Genomic DNA, 7,981 nt, shown 5'->3' on the forward strand with positions numbered 1-7,981 from the left:
AAAAATCAACATTTGAAGAAGTAAACTATTGTTATAAATTGATATAAAGTTTTGATTATAAAATTAGACAATTGCAACGTTTGGAATAGGGCAAAATAACATTGATAAACAAATATAATCATGTGCTCAAATGGAGAATATTTTACGAGGATGATGTAAGGTATTGATGTAGGTATGAAAACATTCTTTTTTTGCTCTCACATTGTCAAAATAGGTTTGATACACATTGATAACATTTTGCAAACTCTTCTGTATTTTTATAAAAACCCAAGAATGAAGGAAACACACCCCAATATTGAAACAAGAAATAATGTAGGTTACATAAATTCATCTCAAAATTAAATACAATGTTGTTAACTCCCTCAATGACCTATGAAAACTGGATTATAGGTCTGGCCAACATTGACTCCCTCTTCACTTAGCCTTCTTCGCTTCGAGCTTTACTAAACTCAGGTGGGCATTCCCACTTTGGATCTGTAAACTTGGTGTGCATAAACTACTATAATATGTAGGTTTACATATGGTCGATATTTCTCAGTTAAATGAGGATTATATGATTAATTTTACACTCAATCCTAACCCTTCTAGATTTGAAACCCACTGAGAAAATAAAATATGCATTAGTTAGAAGGGTATAGGGAGATACCAAATGTGCATACTCAAATATGCCCTTTTCATTTCCCGAAGAAAGAGAGAAAGGGAAAGAAAGACAATTTTATGTTATTTTTTTGAAACATGTTCCGAGCAACATTAGTAGGCTAGTGCATATTCCAGGGAACAAAGTCATACCCAAAGACCTGAAGAATAAACCCACATTGTAAAATAACTCTAACTAGTGACATTTCAAAGCATTTTTGCCTAACATTAATACAACTCAATTTGTTAACTGCATCAATTAAATTCTTGGTAATCCATTTGACATTTCCACAATTCATTGTAACATGCAAATAAAATTTAATTCCTTTCTTGAAGGAAACCCATAAACACCATCACACACTAATAACTAAATACTAAGACGAATCAACATATCCTTAATATCTTGATTTATATAAGTTCTGAGAATACAAATGGAGACAATCTTTGCAATATTCAAAATATGCTATTCATTACTAATTGAGATTTACAAAATGGTAAGAAAACCCTCTTTCCTTGTGAGGCTACTTAAAACCCTTGATAAGCATAACTCTACTTCTACCCACCCAAAATACAAAATTTCTAGCTACACAGTCTTACTTTTCCTCCTATCGAGTCAATGCCACCTGTAAATTCCAAGATGGCATATTACTCTCCTATCGAGTTACTAGACTTGGTGTCGCGTAACCACAATGCTTTGGACACATCATTTGAGCACGATAGACTCGGGCCATCGACAGAGTACCTATATATCTCTTACCAAGCTTCGAGATGCTACAAGTCACCATATAAATTATGCTGGAAGCAACTAGGGACTCGCTCAAATACAAAATTAACTTTATCGAGTTCTGAGCTAGGCTTGCTTCAGCTTGGAGCATCAGATCATATCTCGGTTGAATCCTTGGATCACTTTACCGAGCATCTAGATGAACATTAACTCGGGGCTCGACGAGATGTCTTTTCTTATTTCACCAAGTCTTGAGTCGCTTTATACAATGCATCCATATTGCCACATCAAATGAAAATTTTGATGAAATGCCCAAATTATTCCAACTCATACTAGGAACCTTTTGAGAACATGACCGGCTGAGAGGATACACCTGAATTTTGGGGGCCGATTTTTAAATGATGAGAGACCCATAAAAACACAACTTAAGTCAAGGGTAATCAGGAGAGGGGTCACTGGTGAAATAGAACACACCTACCGAAGGGACATTTGATTTCTTGCTAGGACACAATTTCAATTTTCTCTAAATCTTCCAAATTCCCGAAAACTTTGAAGGTGCCAACAGTGGCTCTAGTTGGGGATGTATGCCCCTTGTGGGCATAACAAGAATCTAGATATCTGGTCAGTGCAAACCATATGCATAATCCTTTGGGCTCCTTGATCACTATGCCCAAATAGGCGAAAATAAAACTTGTCTCTCAGTGGGTGGCCCAAGGCCACCAAAAATGGAACATCGAAATCTCCCTCTGTCATAAAACTTATTTTCATCATACATCAATATCACCAATCTGAAAACACCATCAAAAAGCATCTAATCATATATACCACATCTGACACCATTCATCCATTCAAAATATTTATTATTATCAACACACTTAGCATCCGTTGGTATTATGCAAGTATGCATATATTGAAACACATCATATTTTGAACTACATTTTTTATAGTCACAACATGGTAGATGCCCACACACAATGTGACATCCTTCTCTGCAAATATGTCTGTCATATTTGATACCAAATTCATCTAGCTGACCTAAAAGCTTATCATTTTTAGGTTCACCCAAATAGTTGGGATCCTCTAACTTTGATTTCATAGTTGGTTCATTTCTTTGACAACCACTCAACTCTACCACACGAGCGACCTCCATGACAATCATGTTTATTTTTTGCAAATCCTCTTGAACAAGGACATATACAACCTCTTGATCAACATCAAAAAATCTTTCATTATACAAATCATGCTCAAGAATACATGAACCATATTTATTATCATCATCATAATCAACATTCTAAGTAGATTCACTATCAGTCAGTGATATCAAATTAGATACAACATATTGTTCATCACAACCACTCATTGTATCTGCTGGTGTAATACATATTAACGTAGCCAAGGCAAGGAGATCCAATGAAGGACAACCCAACCTTGCAGCTTAAAACATATTCCAAGCAAAGCATACCAGTAACCGGTAACAAGGTTGCCAGAAACAACAGGAAGAAAAACCAGTAAACAATGTGAATGGATCTTATTACAATCTGAATAATTATACATGCAGCCACATGTTGGATCACAGTCCAGGATACAAACAATACTTACAATGCAATTACAAGATCCGTAGATCATCCTTATATCAAGTCGGCTTCTGGTAACAGTCTACCAGTTCTCTCCTAATCCGAACCTTAGCCTTCCGGCCTCAGTCCTACCAGATCAAGATCCCACCAGTTCTACATCTTCGCTCAATATCAAAGCTCTGCCTTTGATCTTCTAAATTCTCTTTGTTGTCTTCAAATGATTCACAAGCTTCCATTTATACCATCAACAAATAATTACAACTCAATCAAGTCGGCCCAAAGACCAACCGGTTCATGAAACGTGCAATGGTAACATGTCGGCTCAAATCACTAAGAACAATCTCCAAATCACAAAATGATGCATAGACTTCTGGGAATATCTGCCAAGGCCCAAAACAACACGTCAAAAGATCCGCAAGTCACGGAGATCAACTGCAACCTGAAATAATCTTTTCTCAACACTCTGCAAGACTAACCGGTAATAATACATCAATCGGGACAATACCAGGATCCACATCTTACTAGAAACAAAGCCAAATGCTATGAAACTCAAACACAAAAAAGACCATGAACACAAGGGCATAAACCCAAAACCATAATGCTAAACACTCAAATATGAAGAAATTCCACACTCTCAAGCAATTCCACTAAAAATTGCCCAACCGGTAAGAACTAGACCGGTGCTCCTGCATCAGACTCTTGTGGTTAATTGAAAAGTGAGTTCCATCACTTGATTTGGTTCGACGATCAGTCAGTAGGTACTTGCAACTGCCTTAGGGGATTCGGCGATCTAACCATAGCTTCTGGTTGCCTCTCCATAATGATCTACGAGTACAAACTACAACCTACCTCAATCAATGATCTGTTCAAGTCTCCATGCACTAACCGCCTCAAGGTCAAGCTCTAGGATCAGCGGTCTACTTGCAAACCTTTCTCTGCCTCACATTTGGCGATCTGAACAAGTCCACAAGTTGCCTCAATCTTCTCTCCAACCAACCTGTGCACAAACAACACTTTGTCCAACAACAAGTTCACGAACCAACTCTGATACCATTTGACGGAGTCAAGGTAGGGAGATCCAATGAAGGACAACTCAACCTTGTAGCTTAAAACATAAACCATGCAAAGCATGTTGGTAACCGATAACAAGGTGCCATAAACAACTGGTAACAACACAAAACACATAACTGGTAAACAATGTGAATGGATCTTACTACAATCTGAAGAATTATACATGCCACATGTTGGATCGCAGTCTAGGATACAAACAATGCTTACAATGCAATTACAAGATTGGTAGATCATCCTTATATCAAGTCGGCTTCCGGTAACAGTCTATCAGTTCTCTCCTAATCTGGACCTCATCCTTTCGGCCTCAGTCCTACTAGATCAAGATCTCACCAGTTCTACATCTTCGCTCAATCTCAAAGCTCTGCCTTCGATCTTCTAACTTCTCTCTGATGCCTTCAAATGATTCACAAGATTCCATTTATACCATCTGCAAATAATTACAACTCAATCAAGTCGGCCCAAAGACCAACGGGTTCATGAAACGTGCAATGGTAACATGTCAGCTCAAATCACGAAGAACAATCTCCAAATCACAAAACAATGCACATACTTCCAGGAATAAAGACCAAGGCCCAAAGAAACACCTCAAAAGATTTTCAAGTCACGGAGATAATCCGCAACTTGAAATTATCTTCTCTCAACACTCTGCAAGACTAACTGGTAAGAACACATCAATCGGGACAATACCAAAATACACATCTTACCGGAAACAAAGCCAAATGCTATGAAACTCAAACACAACAAAGACCATAAACACAAGGGCATAAACCCAAAACCATAATGCTAAACACTCAAACATGAAGAAATGCCATGCTCTCAAGCAATTCCACTAAAAACTGCCCAACTGGTAAGAACTAGACCGGTGCTCTTGCATCACATATACCTTCAGAATGTTCAACTATTTCTTCATATAGTGGATTAGCAAATATATTGAATCCACTTTCTAGTGCACTATCGCACAACACCACCTAATCTATATCCACCTCCTTATCAAACAATGGATTAGAGATTTCATTAAAGTCATCTTTGAAACCAACCTCAATATCACCTTTGTTAAGAAGAGACAATTCATACTCAGCCTCACCATAATAAAAATTACAAAAATACTCAACACTATGAGCCTCATAAAATTAAAACTCATGGCTATGATCCTCATAGAGAATCTCCTTATTAACTTTAGTAGAACTGGTGTCACTATTTTGACCACTGTGAGCTCCAACCTTCTCAACTGTATATTCCTGGTCAAGATCACATATCTGGTGAGGTAGCTGAGATACATTCATGATCTTTTGTACAAAATAATGTTTGTAATGGGTCAATTGATATACAACTGCGTGGGACATTGATTTCAGGCAATACTCCATGAGATGAGCTGCATGCATCATTCTGGTATGAAGCACAACCATCATTGCAGGGAAGTATATGATCAAAACTTTTAACTAGAGAAACAAATGGGCGGTTCCTTGAAACAATATTTACAACCTCTAAATTGTGTTTCTCACTTGCGTTGGGCTCCCTAAGACACCTAACAACTTTAGGTTTGAAAATTATAATCATCCCAAACCTTAGAACCTTTTCTATATTCATTGCAACCTCTAGTGCTTGATGCAAGTTCACTAGTTCTTCTATTCTCAGTGTGTAACTCATATCAGGATCAAATGCACCTAAATAAATGTATAAAGCTTGAGCATCATTTGGCATTAATAGTTTAGGAATACTCCTCAAGGTCTTCATAAATATGAGGTTGAAAGTTGATACCAATTCATCTTCTCTAATAAGGATGTCAAATAAATTAGTGAGCAAGAACAACTCACTAATCCATTTACCATATTGCTCGTCAAATGCTGATTGAAATTTTGACCAAGAATTGATCGAATGTGGCAACAAACATGAAAAGCAATCTTTGGCATCATCTCTCAGAGACTATACAAATAATCTCAGAATCACATCTTCATGATCAACCTCATAATCATCCAAAATATTACTAAACCTCTTCAAATGCATCTCTACTGACTCATGCTTCATACCACTAAATTTGAGCAACTTATCTCTCACTTTTGATAAAATAAGATTTGGGTATCAAACAATACCCTCAAATTCCAAGGCTCTATATCTTTCAGTACTGAAGTTTCTGTTATATTGCTAATACATTGCAACAACAATGCTCTTACAAGTCTCTTCTTACAACAAGAGGTCTTAAAATCACATTACACATGATCTATTACACACATACTAAGATCTCATTTAATGAGCATAAATGTAAAATATATACATACTTCTTTAATAACAAAATAATATCAATGATAACTAAGAAGTATGTTGAAATCACCTCTATTCTCTCTCTAGTCTAGTGCTTAAATCACTATAAGGGAACCATTAACATCTTACATTCTCAAATATAATATTGACCTCTTAGAGAATCTTGAGGATACCTGGAAAATTGTGTAGCAACTATAAATCTTCATAGATCTGGAGACTTCTTCACACCTTTAACTAGTTCTTCTTTCAGAGTTGCCACCTCGCTTTGTAGAGGAAAAAAATTAGTAGTTAGAAGCCATCTGAAACTTCATTTCATTTTGGATTTCTCTCCACCAATAGATTCACACAATATCTCTTCAAATTTGTTGCAACAAAATAATTCCAGGTCTAAAAAACTTCAAATCTGAAACAAATTCCAGATTCTAGACTTTATTTTAACTCTTTCCATATGGATAATTTAATGGTTTTGTGCCTAGCAGAGTCATCATTTCTGTTGACGATTTTTCCTACTACCTCCAACCCTAAAAAAATTAATACTCCTAGATTATGGGACTATGAACCTAAAGTATTCAATTTGCACTATCATCAAGTTGAAGATAGAAAAAATAACACAACAAGGCTACACTTAGCCTTGTGCACATCGAGCTCTACTAAACTTGGGAGGGTATTCCCACTTTGGACCTGCAAACTCTGTGTGTGTATAAACTACAATAATATGCAAGTTTATAGATGGTAGATATTTCTCAGACAAATAAGGATTATATGATTAATTCTACACTCAATCCTAATCCTTCCAGCTTTGAAACCCATTGAGAAATTTAAATATGGATTATTTAGAAGGGTACATGGAGATAACAAATGTACATACTAAAATATGCCCTTTTCATTTTCTGAAGAAAGAGAGAAAGGGAAAGAAAGACAATTTTATGCTATTTTTCTTAAACATGTCTTGAGTAACATTAGCAGGCCAGTGCATATCCCAGGGAACAGAGTCATACACACAGACCCAAAGAATAAACCCACATTGTAGAATAACTCTAACTAGTTATGTTTCAAAGTATTAATGCCTAACATTAATACAACTTAATATATTAACTACATCAATTATTCTTGTTAATCCATTTGACATTTCCAGAATCCATTGTAATATGTAAACGTAATTTAATTCCTTGAAGGAAACCCATAAACACCATCACACACTGATAAATAAATACCAGGATAAATCGACATATCCTTAATATCTTGATTTATATAAGTTATAAGAATACAAAGGGAGACAATCTTTGTAATATTCAAAATATGGTATTTATTACTAATTGAGATTTATAAAATGGTTAAAAAACCCTCTTTCCTTATGAGGCTACTTGAAACCCTTGATAAGAATATCCCTACTTCTACCCGCCTAGAATACAAAATTTCTAGCTACATAGTCTTACTTTTCCTCCTATCGAGTCAATGCCACATGTAAGTTCCAAGTTGGCCTATAACTCTCCATTCATCACACTGCCTTACTTGCTATCTACTCAGACACTCGGTCAAGGAAAGAAACCCTTTTAACAAGTTCTGAGTTACTAGACTTGTTGTCACCTAACCACAAACCTTTGGACACATTGTTTGAGCATGATAAACTCGGCTGTAGCTATTCTGGCTCCAAAGTGGCATGCCATGCCATGATGCAGCTCCCCAAAATTGCATGCCCTTTCATGCCATATAGCCC

Source organism: Cryptomeria japonica, chromosome 5 (assembly GCF_030272615.1).
Source record: "Cryptomeria japonica chromosome 5, Sugi_1.0, whole genome shotgun sequence".
NCBI lineage: Eukaryota > Viridiplantae > Streptophyta > Pinopsida > Cupressales > Cupressaceae > Cryptomeria > Cryptomeria japonica.